The sequence below is a fragment of the Gorilla gorilla genome, chromosome 15, assembly GCF_029281585.2.
Source record: "Gorilla gorilla gorilla isolate KB3781 chromosome 15, NHGRI_mGorGor1-v2.1_pri, whole genome shotgun sequence".
Classification (NCBI taxonomy): domain Eukaryota; kingdom Metazoa; phylum Chordata; class Mammalia; order Primates; family Hominidae; genus Gorilla; species Gorilla gorilla.
The window spans coordinates 32,797,483-32,814,940 of record NC_073239.2 but is presented as its reverse complement, the minus strand read 5'-3'; the positions used below and the strand labels follow the sequence as shown (position 1 = coordinate 32,814,940).

The following is a 17,458-nucleotide window of genomic DNA, read 5'->3' as shown; positions in this document are numbered from 1 at the left end:
TATTTATTACTGATTTTATTTTGGAGCTCATTATTGGTCTGTTCAGGGATTCAATTTCTTCCTGGCTCAGTCTTGGGAGGGTGTATGTGTCCAGGAATTTATCCTCTTCTTCTAGATTTTCTAGTTTATGTGCATAGAGGTGTTCATAATATTCTCTGATAGCTATTTGTATTCTGTGGGGTCAATGACCCCTTTTGTCACTTCTAATTGTGTTTATTTGGATTTTTTCTTCATTAGTCCAGCTAGCAGTCTATTTTATTAAGTTTTTTCAAAAAACCAACTCCTGGATTCACTGATCTTTTGAATGGTTTTTTTTGTGTCTCAATCTCCTTCAGTTCACTTCTGATTTTGGTTATTTCTTGTCTTCTGCTAACTTTGGGGTTGGTTTTCTCTTGGTTCTCTAGTTCTTTTAATTGTGATGTAAAGTTCTTTCACTTTTAAAGAACTTTAGTTTGTGACGTTCTTGCAGCTGTGAAAATGATAATATTCACTTTCAAATAATTTTTTTTGAGACAGTGTCTCACTTGATCACCTAGTTGGAAGTACAGTGGTGTGATCATAGCTCACTGCACCCTTGAACTCCTGGGCTCAAGTGACTTTTCTGCCTCAGCCTCCCAAAGTGTTGGGATTACAGGTGTGAGCCTCTGCACCCGGCCAATGTTTATTATTTACTCTAGTAAATATGCATAGACACAGTCTTTACTATGTGCATAATCAACATATTTTATCATGCCAATTAATGTCCACAAGAGGTCTGCCAAGCATCATTATCCCACTTAATAGGTAAGGAAACAAAGGCCCAGAGAGTTTAGTTAACAAGCATATGTAGCTAGTGACAGAGCAGGGATCTAAAGGTAGGTCTCTCTGACTCCAAAGCCCATGCTGTCTTCATTACATTTGTAGTTTGCAACAAGTTTTGTGAAGCCTGATTCCGCAAGAGGTGCCCAGTACCAGGAACAGGGACCAGATGGTTGAGCACCAGGCCCCTAATCCAATTTTAAGCTGGGCATTTCTGCTTTTGTCTGTTTTATATATTGGACTCCTATGGAGGTTATTCTTTGACAAAAGGTTTCCGCCATTAAAAACAATTTGAAAACCATTGTATTGTGTTCAACCACATAAATTACTGTATTTGGCCATTTTCTATCAACAAAAATGATATTTTTTGTCCCTCCCGCTTCCTCTTACAGTGGCCCTGTCCTCCTTGACCTTTTCCCAGCCCCTGCCAGTCATTTCCCAAATTAGAAAGTCTGCTTCCTTGCTCTCTCCACAGCCCATGGTAGATGCATCACCTGTGAGATGGGCCTAGGGCTGTCTCTTCCTGTCAATTCCCCACTGTTCTCAGTGACTCGGGACCACTGAGATTCAATCTAATATCACACCATGTCTGTGTTAGAGCTGGAAGGGGCCTCAGAAGTCCTCATTAGTTAGAAGTCCTGGTTGTGTTTCACAGATGATCACACAAGTCCAGAGAAGCAGCCCAGTCTATACTAGCTGCTCAGTACATGCTTGCTGAATTCAGTGGCTGCTCCAGAATGTCAATATGGGAACTGAAGGGAAGCAAAACAGTTGGGAAAAGAGTCTTAAAACTACATCTATCTGCAAAGCACTTTACCTGAGACTGAGGAAAATTCACTTTACCTCCACTGGCCATTTTAAAGAATAGAGTGAGGGCAATGCTGGTGGAGATAACTGGGTGGCCCTGACCTTCAGAGGAGGCATGGCTAAGTGGGGGGAGATGTTTAAGAGGCTGGGGCATGGCCAGAGGGATCTATTTTAGAGCAGGAATGAGACAGGCCTAAGGTGTGTTCCTAAGGTGGTCAGAAAATGAAACCTTCTAATGATTGGGCTGAAATCCAAGAACAAAACAGGAACTCCCAGGAGCACAGGCAGGTTGTTCCAACCCTAGGACAAATGGCATGGGGAGAACGTCTGGGAACATCCCGAGTCGCCAAGACCAGTGGGGAATTGACAGCGAGAGACAGCCCTAGGCCCATCCCACAGGTGATGCTTCTATCACGGGCTGTGAGGACAGCAAGGAAGCAGGCTTCCTAATTTGGGAACTGACTGGCGGGAGCTGGGAAAAGGTCGGGTAGGACAGGTGTAAGAGGAAGCAGGAGGGATAAGAGTTGAGTGGGACTGGGAAACAACTGCTGTAGTTACAGGCCGGCTATGGGGTGTCTCAGGGTCATCAGCCTGAACTCTTGTGGCCAGAGCTCCTGTAGCCCAAGGGTCTCTGATTCCAAGACTGTTGTCAGGACTCTGGGACCTTCTGTCTGTGGATCCTTCCTCCTTATTCCAGTCAAGTCCTTGCCAGACCCCCTGGGCACTCCAGATGTGAGAGATTGACACTAATGGATAGAACTTTTTTTTTTTAGCTGACCCAGAAGCATGAAAGCCACACACTCACCATTCTTGTATGACCGGCTCAGCTAAGCCTGTTTCCCAGTAGGAATGTCTAACTCTCAAATCGGCCCCCTTTCACTCTAGTTCCCCTGCTGCCTGTTTGATATCAAGCAGCTACCTCCTTATTCCCCTTTCCCACCCTCACCCCATCTTCTCCGTGTGGGGCAGCAGCTGGCTCAGCAGCAGGCTGGGGCCTTCACAGTGATGTTTAGGATCTGAAATCAGAGCAAACAGGAGATGGGGGAGTGGAGATGCAGTCAGTCCAGCAGTCTCACCATATTAGGAAATGTACCAGGTTAGGATGTGGGCATGATGGCCTCTGACACCCATAATGTGGGTGGAATGTTGGCTTTCCTGTGCATTCATGGAAATGGGGGCATCCTGAAGATACAGGAGTAAGTGGATTAGGCTGAAGACTCTTCCAGAAGAAGACCCCAGAGTCTATGGGTTGTCTCCCCATGTTTCCAAGCACACCAGTTTCATCTGGAGCAGAGGAGGCATCAACAGCTGAGTCTGGGGAAGGCTAGATTTTGGGGTGATAGCCAGGAGGTACCCGTGTTAGGGATTAGGCTGTCATTCCCTTCTCTGTGCCCCATATTTTTTGTGACTATTTGGTTTTTGGTTGGACATTCCCCGCAGACTGGTAGCTCCTGAACAGTGGGGACCAAAACTGCCACTTAGACACTCCCACATCCATCTCACAGATGGGGAAATTGACGCTCAGAAAGTCCAAGCCCCAGGCCTCACTCTGCACCAATGAATCTGTCATGGGAAGGTGGATGTGTGACAGCTGAGGACCAGCTCTGGATGTGTGAGCCTAGATGGAGAGAGGGTTACATGGCAGGAAGGTGAGGACGAAGTCCGGCCTGCCCCCTCCTGGCTTCCCCAGACCTCACCTTGTCCCAGACCTGCTCACTGATCCCCAAGGCACTTCCCACCAAGGGACTGATCCCTGCCACGCACACCAGGAAGTCCACACCCCCACAGTGTTCCAGGGCCTGAGAGTGAGAAAGGGACATAAAGGAATAAGGTTACGGAAGAGGAAGGTGTCTGCAGCAGTGGAAGGTGACTTCTGTTTAATGTCCCAGAGGCTGTTCCTAGGTCAAGTTCAAAGCACAGGAGAACAATATCATGTGAGGATGGAGATTATCTCTTTTGCTTTAGGAGCCAGGTATGGAGCTTCTGGATAAAAAGCAGTGGAGCATCACCCAGTACCCTTTCACATCCTCCTTCTAGTCCCAGGCTGTTTGCTACCCATCCCCAAACACATCTCTCACCTGCACTGTGTCTTGAAATTTCACTGTCCCCTCTCCATTTCCCTGAACACTCTACCTCTGACTATAAGATGACGGCTTCCTTCTGTACATCTCTGTCCCCTCAGACTCCTCCTCAGGAATCTTCCAGGAGGGCCTGGCTGGCTCCATGGAGCTGGTGGAGAAGCCAGCTTCTTCTTTCCCACCAGCATGTTCCCCACCCCAACATCTCCCTGAGTCCCAGGCCACATGCACTCCCTCTCTCCCTGAGGGAGAGAACAAACCTGGGTGGAGAAAGGACGCCCTCCCTGAACTGGTCCTTTCTGTGCCCAGGTCTGTTAACTGGAGACTGGGCCTCGTGGACAAGGCTCAAGTGACACATAGTTGACCCGATTCCTGTGATGGTGCCTTTATCCCTCTGCCCTACTGTGGGTCATAGTATCAGAATCCCTGAGCCTGTCTGCACCTCCTTCTATGCCTCTCACCATGACCACCAGCCACTCCCAGTCCTCAGCCTTCCCTGTGTGGCACAGGGTGTCTGGCACATGCTCAGCCCCTCCCCCTAGAGCATGGCCACAGCCCAGTCCACGTTCTGCTGCTTCCCGCTGCTGATGACTACGTGGGCCCTATCGTGGGCCAGACGCCGGGCAATGGCAAAGCCGAACCTGGGGGCAGAGAAGAGGAGGAGGTGACAATTTAGACTAGGACTGAGACTTTTCTTGCTGCATTTCTGCCCTGAGGCACCAAAATGAATTCTCTCCACTAACTCAGAGCAGCTAACCTCATGCTGTACTATGGATGGTCAGAGGACCAGAAGAGATAAAGAGGAAATAGGTCAGTCCACAGATGCTTTGAACCTCCTATGTCCACATCAGATCTTCTTGGCCTCCCCTCCCACTAGAATCCCTACTATGAAAACTCGTTCTCAGTTCCTCAAGGCTTTGGTTTGCTTTGTAGCTGCAACCAGAGAGCCCCCTGCCTCAGGCATGTGAAACCACTGAGTGCTCACCGGCATGCAGCTTGAAAGTGTGAGGCATTAACCCACATAGGGCAACTCTAGACTGACAGAGGAATTCTCTCCTCTTCCGCTGATAGATGCCTCTGAGATGCATTTCCTGCTTCCTAGAAGACCTTTGAAACCCATCACCCAGTGGCCTATAGTGGGCCGACTCCATTACACATCCTGCACTGGTTTTGTCTCCTTTTCCAGTTTCCTTTCCTTTTCCTCAATATTTCTCATTAAGATCACCTTCCCAAAAATCTACTAGCAGTTAAATCTAGTAGGCTTTGCTTTGTGGGGATGAGCCTAAGAAAATGAGGTCAACAAAACCCAAAGACACCCACAGTTCCCAAATTCCCAAAGAGTTGCTCTCACGTGTTTGTAGATCCTGTGATCATGGCAGCTTTGATGGCTAGTTTGAGCCTATAGTTGGCTCCACTGCTGGTGCTTCTCATGCAGAGTGGAGCCACGGGGGACATGAGGCCCCCCAACCCAGGGTCAGAGGCCTAAGTAAACATGGTGGTTTCTGTTTGATCTTCCTCTTGTTGAACTCAGTCCAAGGAGGGAAGCCTCTAAAAAGGCAATCACAGTTCCAGTAAGCAGTTCTTGTAAGCAGTAAGCAGTTTTGGGCTAGAACTGGGTGGGTCTGGGAATAGCTCCCAGAAGATCAACCTCGAGCCTGCTCCTTTAGCCTTTCCAGTGATTTTATGAACACAGAATTTCATATGTGAAATCTCTTCTCTTTAAATTAGCTTGAGTGGCTTCTGTTATCTGGTATCAAATTCTGGCATATGCACACATAGGTTTGAGAAAAGAAATAATTTTTATCTGAGGAATACAAATCTTTTTAATTATTAGGCCCAGAGAGACATTAAAAGGAGGCCACAATCCCACACCCTACTCCCCTCTTTGAGCTAAGTATTCATCTCTTGACACTGCTTGCTATTGCCACCAGTAGCTGGAAATTAACCTAATAATGCCACACCAGACACTATAACACACACTCTGTAGTTTATAAATGTGTAGCCAGTCACTAATCAATGTTCTTTGTGTAAACCAATGAGAATTTCTGACAAACAGTTTTGTAACAGTCCATTTCCTTCCCCATTTTTTGCCTTTAAAAATCCACTTGTAACTTCTGCTAATTGGAGCGTATATTCAGGGCAACTTGAATCTATGCTCCTGGGTTGCAATCCTCAGGCTTGGCCCACATAAACTCTCTGCTTGTATTAATTTTGCCTCAGCTTCATTCTCTTAGGTCAACATATCCAATAAATATTTATTCATTGAGAACCACTAGGATAACGAACATCTACTTCTCAGGTTTGTTGTGAGAAGCCCAAATAAATTAAGATGTGAGAGGGCTTTGTAAACTATCAAGTGCCTAAAGTTCCACAGCTGCTTAAGAGTGATGTGTTTTATCATTTTGTCCTCCATGAGTCTCTAGCCTCAAGCTTCAAGACACATTTGACTCCCTGCTCCCAGTGCTCTCTGCTCTGCCTGCTTTTCATCCCTCAGCCTCTTCTTCTAGACTTGTCTTCATTTTCAGCACATGAGGGGAGTCTTCCTGACACCCCAAAGCTGATTCATTGTCTCCTCCATGTGACCTGATGCCCTCCTGTGCTTAATCCTCACATTCATCTTTCTAACTCTAAGTGACCGTGTTACATTTGTCACTTCTAGCAGGGTGCCCGGCACCTAGCAATGGCTTCATAGGTATTTGTTGAATGAATGAATGAATGAATGAATGCAGATTTTGCTGTAGTGATATAATGGTTTCCTAGGGGCCTCACTGGACCTACAGGTCAAATTCCTTAGTTACTGCATGTCAGACCCTTCCCTTGTGCAGTCAGTGGTGTCCGTTCAGCTCTGGTCTTAAAGCATTTATCGTTAAGTACCCATTCTTGATTTTTAAGTATTCAGGCTTTGGGGGGCATCAGGCATTGTGTACATTGTGAACTTGTGTTTTCCTGATATTTAGAATACTGAGTCTCTGTTCAAATCTTCACAAATCTGTAGCTATGAACTTATTTACATAAACCCAATTCCCTTATTTAAGTACTTCAACCTTAGTAAATCTTAGGTAAATATCATAGCAGATAAATGCTTTTGAAGCAGACTTTAAAGATAAATTCACAATTCTTTTTTTCTCTGAAATTTGGCTCCTACAATCCCTGCTCATTCATTATGGTTCCCTACCTCCCTTGTAGCCAAGGATTCAAAACAGTTTTGGGTTTCCTTCTCTTCCTACTCAACATTTTGTTAATGTCACTCCAAACAGTTTATTTTTAAAAGCTAAGCATCTCTCTCTCTCTCTCTTTCTCTCTCTCTCTCTCTCTCTCCTTCTCTGCCCCAGTCATATATATATATAATTTTGGCAAAAGATACAGAATCTATGCATGCCCTAGTCTCTTCATTCATTCAGTGAGCATCTATTGGGAACCTGCTATGGGCTGGGCGGCCAGAATACAAAGATGACTCATGATTTTGGTACTCAAACCACTCACAGCCTGAGCTGGGCCTGCAGAAAAATATGACTATAATACATTGTGGTAGGAGGAACATATGAGTCACACAATTTTATGGGAGCACAGGAGAAGGAATGGCGCCTAACTTAACCTTGGGGTGGCAGTGGTTAGATAAATAATCTGGAAAAGGTGACACCTAAGTCAATTGAGGAAAAGGAGCTTCTAATATTGCATTTGTTTGTTTTTTAGGAGGCATGCTTTTTTAATTAAAAGAGGATATATGTTCATTATAAATTGTTTTTAAAATATTTGTAAAAATGTATAAGAAAGTTGAGGGAAAAGTTGCAAAAGACTCTAAAACAGACCTGACTTTGAAATGGACTCTGGGTATCTTCAGTGAAAAACTAGGTGTTATCTAGCTACTCTTCTAGGTGACCTGATTCTGTGGGGTCTCTGTATCTTACATTGCCTTTGAGCTATTTACAACTCAGAGTTTTAGATAACTAATAAATATTTGCATCTATCCATAGATGCATATAAATTTCCTCTGGAGGAGATTCAATTTTCCTTCTACACTGGAGGAAATCAGCTTTGCATCTATTAAACAAACTTATTTTACTCTTCCCTATGTCCTATATATGTGTGATTCTTTGAATTTACCTTTGAATCAGTTGTAATGGCTTTGTGGTTCCCCTCACTAATTAATGAGTTTTTTAAATGTTGGCACTTGTTCATTTTACATTTGTATGGGAGTCATTATCTTACCTTCTCAAAAATTATCCAACATAAGTAAAAATTTGATATTTCACTGTTAACTATTATTATTATTTTGCCATTCTTTAAGTCACCTCTCCAAATATCCATTGTCATATAATAGCTATGTGTTCAATTTTGCATGAATGGGACCACAGTATACATGACTTGTTTTTTTTTTAAATTTTTCAGGGCTTATTCTTGAAGGAGAATGGAGTAAGGAGTTTGGAAATATAGAAGGGCATACCAAGCAAGGAAGTTAGCACATGTAAGGGCAAGGGGGAGAAAAACAGCACAGAGTGAGAGAAACTACCAAGAGTTTGTTATCCTTGGAGCAGCAAGTATGAGGTGGGGAGTGGCTGGAGATGAAGCTATAGAATTGGTCAAGGGCTGGATAGTGGTGGTTATTGCATGCCAAAACAAAAAGCTTAGACTTTACGCAGAGGGCAAGTGGGAGTTACTGAAATTTAATAAGAAATGCAAAGGGGTCAGATACTGATATGGTCAGATTTTTGCCATATAGGGACAACGTTAGCATGTGTGTATATGCATGTGCACTTATTTGATGTGGCAGCCAGGAGATTCTTGCAGTAAGAGATACTAAGGTCTTGTGCCCATCAGATACTGTCAAGAAATAGATGGCATATTTAAATTGGGTAAATTGAAGAGAGTTTCATGAAGGGGCTATTTAAGAGGCAAAGTATGGGGTAACCACAAGAGATAGTGCAGCACTGGAGCCAGGCACAGGGAGCAAGGCCTGAAAGGGCAAGAGGAGGAAGTGAGTTACCCCAACAAGGACAAAGACAGACGGCTGCCTGTCAGGGGCTGTGACCTTTGGTTAAGTGTTATAGTAAGCTAGAGACACCCCTGCAGAAGGAAACCATGTGAATAAATACCACAACCGCATTTCCCTCCTTTCCTCTGATCTATCGGGTTATCTATTAGCAAACCCTTCTGGAAGTGAGATGTCATCCACACAGCTCAGCCTCCAAGAGCATGGAACAGAGTGGAGCATGCGCCTGGAGGGGACCAGTGGAAGGTATCCAGCCAGGCCCTGAACTAGTCAGAAGTAGTATAGATGCAGAAAATAAGTTAGATTTGGGAAACATTTATTAGTTAAAATTATCGGCCCTTCGTGAGAAATTGGTCACCCTCGGAGCAAAAGGAGCTAAAAATGAGGCCCAGTTTTCCAGCTTGGGCACCTGAGTACTTAAAATGTGAATTTCATGTTAGTGCATTATATTGATGACATAATGTTAACTGGACATGATGAGCAGAAGTCAAAGGAACTCTGAATGTCTAAGTAATACATATGTGCCTCAGAGGGTGAGAGGCAAATCCTACAGAGATCCAGAAACCCATCACATGAGTGGTTTTTAGGATTCCAGTGGTTTGAGGCATATTGAGGCTTTCATTCAGAGTTGAAAGACAATGAAAATTTGGTAGTGCTCTTTAGGTTTGGGGGACATTGCAAACTATTCTTGGAAATTCTGCTGCAACCTATTTATCGGGTGATTATGAAGGCTGTCAGTTTTGAGTGGGGCCCAGGGTAAGAGAAGGCTCTGTGGCAGGTTAAGATGTTGTATAACCAGCCCTGCCACTTGGGCCACAGGACCTAATGGATCTCTTAGAGTCCCAGATATTTGTGCCAATAAAGCTCTACTGAGTAATCCTTGGTAAGCCCCAATAGGGAGTCTTAGCACAGAACCCTAGGGTTCTAGTGCAAGGCAATGCTAAATGCAGCACGAAACAATAAAACATTTGAAAAGTAGCAAGTAACACCTGATCCCTGGTAGAGACTGAGTATCTGACCATGGAATTTCTTTTCTTTTTCTTTTTTTTTTTTTTTTGAGTTGGAGTCTGTCGCCCAGGCCGGAGTGCAGTGGCATGATCTCAGCTCGCTGCAACCTCTGCCTCCTGGGTTCAAGCAATTCTCCCACCTCAACTTCCCGAGTAGCTGCGATTTCAGGCTCATGCCACCACGATCAGCTCATTTTTGTATTTTTGGAAGAGACAGAGTTTCACCATGTTGGTCAGGCTTCTGACCTCAGGTGATCCACCCACCTCGGCCTCCCAAAGTGCTGGGATTACAGGCGTGAGCCACCACGCCCAGCCTGACCATGGAATTTCAAAGGATGGCGTGACTAGAGCTACTCATCACAACCTGGGCTTTCTCAGTCTTAAAGTTAGGAGAACACATCAGCAACCCACCATTTGAAGGAAGTGATACAATAGGGATCAGGTCTAAGTAATACCAAAGTAGTTTACACAAATCACATAAGCTGGTGCCCCGATTCCCATGCCACCCACCCCTGTTGCATGGATGCCTCTCTCTCAGCTTATATACTCTCAACTTCTAAGCCATATGTGTTACATAAGGCGGTGTCCCCTATGAGCAGATGGCAAAGGAGGAAATAACCTGGTCCTGGGGCCACCTGAGATTAGTGATCATGGAGCCAGATTATGGACGTCATGATGTGACTGGATGAAAGAAACTCTAACTATCTTTCTGGCTAATTCATATTGAATCTGAAGAAGTCATTTGAAATTTGATTCATGACTTTGTCTAATACATCTTGAAAACTTTGGCAGTCACTAAACCAGTGTCACTAGGTGGTTCAGCTTCATCTGTTCCCAGGTGACTTTTCTCCCCTGGCTAATAACACAGCCTGTGGGTGTCTGTTGAGAAGAGCTGAAAAGGATTGCACACATGTAAATACCTGGAAAAGCTAGTAGCAGCACTGAATGTTGTATATCCATGCTATCATTGCTAATCTTTTGTGGAATTCTCCCCAGCTGTGTTCTTTGATAAGCGCTGAGGTATGGAAAGGTGAGGTCCTTAAAGGAAAATTGTCAACACATCCACTGCCGCATTCTACCATATATCCGAATTCAGAACATCCCAAAGCAGGTTAAGACATTTAATTTCTAATACAAGGCTATACTCTTCACCAAATTAAGTAAAAAAGAGAAAGATAACAAGTCATAAGGCATGAGTCATTAAAGGAGGCATCTCAGTAACAATATTTAGGATAGTCTTACTGTTGGCAGCTTGAAGGTTTCTTCACTCAACACTCCATTTTTACCATAGTAAAAATAAGGATAGGAAAAGAATATGACTCTCTTCCTTTTTGAGTAGGCCAACTAAAAGGGGAGCTAGCAAAGTGAATTTTACATAAGCAAGAACAGGTGCTTTCTCAGGCAAATCATATTTAGGAAAGACCACACATGGAAGTTGAAGATCTGAAAATTTATTTCTTTTTTAAGAAATAATTTTATTGACATACATTTTACATACCATAAAATTTAAGTCTGCAATTCAATGATTTTTGTAACTTTACCAAGTTGTGCAACCATCACATTCGGTGAGTTGTAGAACATTTTCATGGCTCCAGTAAAACCCCTCATGCCCTTTACAGTTGATCCCTCTTCCTAGCCCCAGGCCCAGACAACCTTTATCTATTTTGTCTCTATAAATTTTATAAATTTGCCTTTCTGAATCTTTCATACTAATGAAGAAATTGATTAAAAATATATATATATGGCTACTTACATCTTGGAAAGTCTTTGCATACATACTGTTCTATAACATTCTCTTGCCCAAGGGATGGGACACCTGTCTCAGGCCTATGGTATTTTTGGAAGAATATCTATTCATATCTCTGTATCTCTATAGATCTATTTATATAAAATATTCAACATACAATCTTCTTACCTTTATGATGAGTCCCAGTTGCTTTGTCTAGGGCACAGAAGGAATCCCAGCAACAGGAGTAGCTCAAGATTGGGCAGGTCCTGGGGTGTCTGGGCAGCTGCTGTTCTCTCTCCTCTCTAAGTCAGGGCATCCTTTCCTTTCTCCTCCCCCTAGGACACACCAGGAGGTCTCCCTGCCCTCTTTCCAGACTTCACTTTGTTGAGTCCTCAAAGCCCCAAACCAGGACCGAGACTCCTTCCGAAAGACACCAAATCACATTCTGTCCATCACGCAGGGCGTCTTTCACAGCTTTGCTTACTGCCACAGTGCACGTGGACCTCTATGAATCACTATGGGCTGTGCACATCAGCTCCCAGGAACTCTGGTCCTTTCCTTGCATTTTCTATGTTAACATATGGGCCCACTATCCATTCAGTTGTCTAAGCCAGAAACCGCAGTCAGCCAAGATCCTTCTCACTTCTTCCATACCCAATTGTCACCAAGCCCTGCTAATATGATATCTGCTACCTTTTAGTTGATTTTCTCCTGATTCCTCAGTCACTGCATTTTGTTGGAGTGGTCATCTGTCTTGCCTGGAGTGTAGCTGTAGCTTCTGTTTTGCTCTTACTTTGAAACCAAGCTGGAGGAACCTTTCCAAGGTGAAAAGCTGATCAAGTTCATCTCACTGTGGAGATTCAACCATGGCTTTCCATTGGCTTTGATGATAAAATGTACATTTCTTGCCTTCCCACACTGGGATTTTGTTGATTTGTTCCTGATTCTTTTCCCTTTGCCTTCACAAGCTCCTTCTACTATAAACATGACAATGTTCTTGCATTTCATACTTGCATCTTCTCGTTCCCTGAATTGTTCTACTCTTCCCTCAGACTCAGCAAAAGCATCCCTTCTTCAGGGAAGCTTTATAAATACATCTACTTGGTTTTACATGGCTGTCTCTCCAAACCAAGTTTCAGTGTTTCCCCTGCACCTCTTCCCACTGCCACCAGGCTGACAATATCTTAAGGGCAGAGTTCATATTTTATATTTCTCCAGAGTCATTGCACATGATAGATAGCCATTCATTATTTGGAGTTTCTTAGTCTCTTAAAAAATAATCACACCTCTGTCTTAATATCTGCCTTCTGTAGATGCCTTGAGCCTCCTATGGGGTCATGAGGATTGTGTGTTGGGACCCAGGGAGACACAGTGAAGATTCAGCTGGAGAAAGGGGTTGTGCAACACAGCTTATGTTTGTTCTCTGTTAAAATCCGGCTCTTTCCTCCTAAGGAGAGTTCTAGAGCAGCTGTTTTTATTACTAATGGGTCCGTGTTTTGTAGTATGTTCTAAGTACCAAACTAAAAGCACATTTGGTGTTTTTATCTTTATGCAAACCCACCGAGGTGGGTGGTGCTATCCCCCCTTGAAACATAAGGAAGCAATCAGAGAGAAGTTAAATAACCTGCCCAGCCTATTATAATTATTATTCATTAGCACTGAGATTTGTCTTCAAGCCCCATACTCTCAACTTCTAAGCCATATGTGTTATGAAATGGATAAAATATTGTGAACTAAAAGGCAAATAATTTTGCATCCTGGCCCAACATGCCTATTGAAGTTAGTAGAGTGTCTAAATGCAGCTATGGATGGGAAACCAAGTAAACTACGAAACCTCTTGCCCCGTCATGTCTTCAAGTGTGCCTCCCCAGTCTCAGCCTGGGTTGCTCTGAACATATTTTCATTCCTATCATTTTCCTGGTCTCCATTCCAAACACCTTGGTATAGAATATACCTGTTCTTTTTTTTTTTTTTTTTTTTTTTTTTTTTGAGACGGAGTCTCGCTCTGTCGCCAGGTAGGAGCACAGTGGCGCAATCTTGGCTCAAAGCAACCTCCGCCTCCTGGGTTCAGGCAATTCTCCTGCCTCAGCCTCCCAAGTAACTGGGACTACAGGCGAGTGCCAACACGCCCAGCTAAGTTTTGTAATTTTAGTAGAGACGGGGTTTCACCATGTCGGCCAGAATTGTCTGGATCTCTTGACCTCATGATCCGCCTGCCTCGGCCTCCCAAACTGCTGGGATTACAGGCGTGTGCCACTGCGACTGGCCTTACCTGTTCTTTTTCAAGTACTACATGTCTAAGACTTGTTAGCAAGATACAGTCTTCCATTGCCAGTTTTGGAGTCAGGCTTAGATGTGTGGAAACAATTAATCCCTCTATACCAGGCAGTTTCTTTCCAAAGTATGCCTACCTTTATCTGGTTTTCACGAGCTTTAAGTCCGCATATGCTTTTGAAATGAAAAGTGGTTTGCATTCTTGACAAAGTAATTGTCATTAGAACCTAGTCTTGCAAATTTGTTTGACTTTTTAACTTTTAAATTCAGAGCAAATAGTAATATGACTCAGGTCTTGAAGCTATAACTCAGTGTTCTTGCCCCAGGAAAGAACCTGTTGATTCTATCTTCAGGAAGAGAATTTATATACACATACACATTTATATAATCTACATAATCTATACATATATATGCACACACATGCATTATATATGAAAATTTTTTGATAACTGCAAATTGCTGTACACATAATGGGTATATTACTTTGTTAATTTTGTCATTTTGTATACAGCAGCTGTCATCCCATTTGCTATATTTAAGAGTTTTATTTTTCTTAAAATTCCTTTCCTTTCCATGGCTTTTAAAGAAGCAACTTTTTTCCTTCTGTTCTCTCCCCAGTTTACTGTAAAGAGGAAAGGAAAGCATTTCTCTATGACATGAAACACTTTCAGCACTTCTGTGACCAAATGTGTGGGAGTTTTCCTGATACCAACCAATTCTCCTACTCTCTGGACACCAACTGGGCATCCTATAATTCAACTGTGACTCCAACTACCTGGAGTTGGTGCAGATGCCACAGGTTAAGGGCTCAGTCCCACAAGACTGCCCCCACTTCAGATGCCAATTTCAAGTAGCGAATCCCCAGGTTACCCACACTTCTATCAGCCTTGGCTACAAATGGAGGGTTCTCACGACTCCCTCCTCAGTTTTGATGATTTGCTATGATGGCTCACAGAACTCACGGGAAGATGTTTACCAGTTTATTATTAAGGATATTATAAAGGACACAGATGAACAGCCAGATGAAGAGATATATAGAGAGAGCTCTGGAGGGGTCCTGAATACAGAATTTCTGTCCCCATGGAGTTGGAATGCAACCCCCTCTTAGCACATAGGATGTGTTCACCAACCTGGATGCTCTCTGAATCCTGTCTTTTAGAGATTTTTTTGGGGGGCTTTGTCACATAAGCATGATCAATTATAAACTCAATCTCTAGTTCCTCTCCCCTACCTGTTGATGGGGGATGAGAGAGGGTTCCAAGTTTCTAACCATGCCTTGATCTTCCTGGTGACCAGGCTTCATTAAGGAACCCAGCAAGAGTCACCTCATTAGAACAAAATATGCTCCTAGTACCTTTATCACTTGGGAAATTACAAAGGTTTCACAAGCTCTGTCCAAGTTCTGACCAGGGAAGATGACCAAAATAATTTTTTATAAGGACTGATATTTTCCTATGGATCTATTTACTGTAGCAAATTTATCAGCCTGCTCTTTTTGTGTGGTCCCCCTACCCTCCACCCCACAAAGAATAACCCCTCTACTGTAAGTCAGTAATGTAGGTGAGAAGATCTCAGTTTTTCCTTTTAATAAATTCCTACCTGATTTTCAAAAAATCTTATCCAAATAGACTTCAAAGTTTTATTTATAGTATAAGACATGCTGATGAGGTATGGGACATGGTATATGATACATGCAAGAGTAGTTATTTCTGCTATTTAAAGCTAACAAATTTTTTAAGCCAATCTGTCTTGAATATAATCAGGTAGCTCCAAGACTGGATAACCTTTCTGGAAATTAATCTTTCTTTCTTTTTCATAAATTTAAAAAATTCTTAAGACAAACATAATACATTTCCCTTAAATAACTGGCTTAAACCAAAAGGAATTGAATTTTTGAAAGGTCATCTTGATAGATTTATTTAAATAAGTTATAAATTTATTTTAATTAATGTTATTTACTATATAAAAAATTTTGCCAGTATTGAATAGCAAAGCAATTAATCACAAGCCAAAGCAATATAAATAAAAATATAGTGTAAGACATCTTATTACGACTTAGAAAAAAAGTTTCTCACTGAGTAACATGATCAGACTCAAATAAAGGTCTAGCAGTTATAAATTATTATATACATGTATTAATTTCTTGATCTCTTTTATAGGTCCATATATGCATAGAAAATAATATTTTTGAAGTTAAAAATAAATAATAAAATTTATGTCTTTCATCTAAAACTTATGCTTACTTTTCCTCTGTGCAAATACTGAATCCTGAATACTGAATTTGTGATAAGCATACATGAATACTATTTTCACCTGAAATGAGATAATATCCCGGTTCTTGATGGTTGTTCAAACAAGAGAAAGCTCACTCCCCTATGTGAAAAGTGGAAAACTGCAGCCAAATGCATATTTCTTTAGGAGTGGTAGAATACTCTTTCACAGAAATCCAAACTTTTCTTAGGTCAGGTCAGTGATTCTCACGTGATTTACTTCAATTCACAAAGTTCTTCGTCTTCTTATCAAAGTCAGGTTCCCAGAATGAGCCAAATACTGTATCCAGAGCTAGAGTTAGGATCCTTTACTCGGCCATAAGCTTGTGTGAAAAAGGAGGAAAATACTATTAAATTGTGTTCTGTAGTTTTCCTACTTGCTTTTTCATAACACTTGAGAATTGCTATGTAGTAAAAAATTTAACCTTGTCCAAAAGATGTCTGACTGCTTTTCTTCCCCCACCCCCCTTGCTCCTGGGAGGTGGTCTCTAAGCCCTTGGAATGTCCCACCTGGGAGTGGCTTTGTTTGCTTTGGGGTCTTGGGTGAGCCAGACAGTAACATAGTGATTTATGGTGGGGGCTTTGAGCCCCTCCGACAATGTGATTTAGGGTGGGGGCTTTACCTCACACAGTAGTTGACCTCCTTGGGGACTGGAAACTGACATCAGCCACTGGGAAGTCAAGCATGCCTACATGAGTCCCAGTAAAGACTTTAGACACCAAGGATTGAATGAGCATCTCTCATTGCCGGTATTCTGTGTGTGTTGTTATGCACCCGTGCCAGGAAAGCAATGCTATCCTTACTTCATGGGGAGAAGAAGCTTCTCATATTTGGTAACTTTCCTGGATTCTGCCCTATGTGTCTCTTCCCATGGCTGATTTTTATGCATGTTATTTGCCTATAATAAATTGTAACTGTGGGTATAATAGATTTAAGTGAGTTCTGTTAGTCTTTCTGGTGAATGACTGAAACTGAGGGTGCTCTGGAGATCTTCACACTTGCAACTGGTGTCAGAAGTGAGGGGGTCTTATGATCTATTCTCCCAACTTCATAGTTAAGTAACTTTTGCAGTTGGCCTCTGGACCAGGATTCACTAGATCAACCCTAACTCACTGAACTATGTGATTTGGATAGAGAAAGGAAATAAGGGCAGGGATTGGTGAACCTTTAATTCTGAGTGGCTATCTGGTCATCCATGGTATGGAACTATAGCTGCACTGTGATCAGTTATGAGCGGCAAAAGTAATCAATGAAATTTAGAAGTGGTAGACCTGGCTCCCAAGGAGTTGGCTTACTTGATATGCAAGAAAATGCAAAATAATAAGAAATAAGGGACAAATTATGCTGGGACAACAGACATCATGTCTACAACCTCTGGTCACCAGGAAGGTTGTCCAGGTGGAGGGAGGGTAAAAACAAGAAACTGCTGAAACCAGGGGATAGTGTGAAAGACTTGTCTCATTTTGTGGATCATTACCATCAATTTTTTTGTAAAGCCTTTACT

At 42.7% G+C, this 17,458-nt stretch overlaps 1 pseudogene; it reads right to left on the bottom strand.

The window, feature by feature from the left end:
* Nucleotides 1-1,498: 1,498 nt before the first annotated feature.
* Nucleotides 1,499-12,417, bottom strand: LOC109023134 (dehydrogenase/reductase SDR family member 2, mitochondrial-like; annotated as a pseudogene).
* Nucleotides 12,418-17,458: the final 5,041 nt, after the last annotated feature.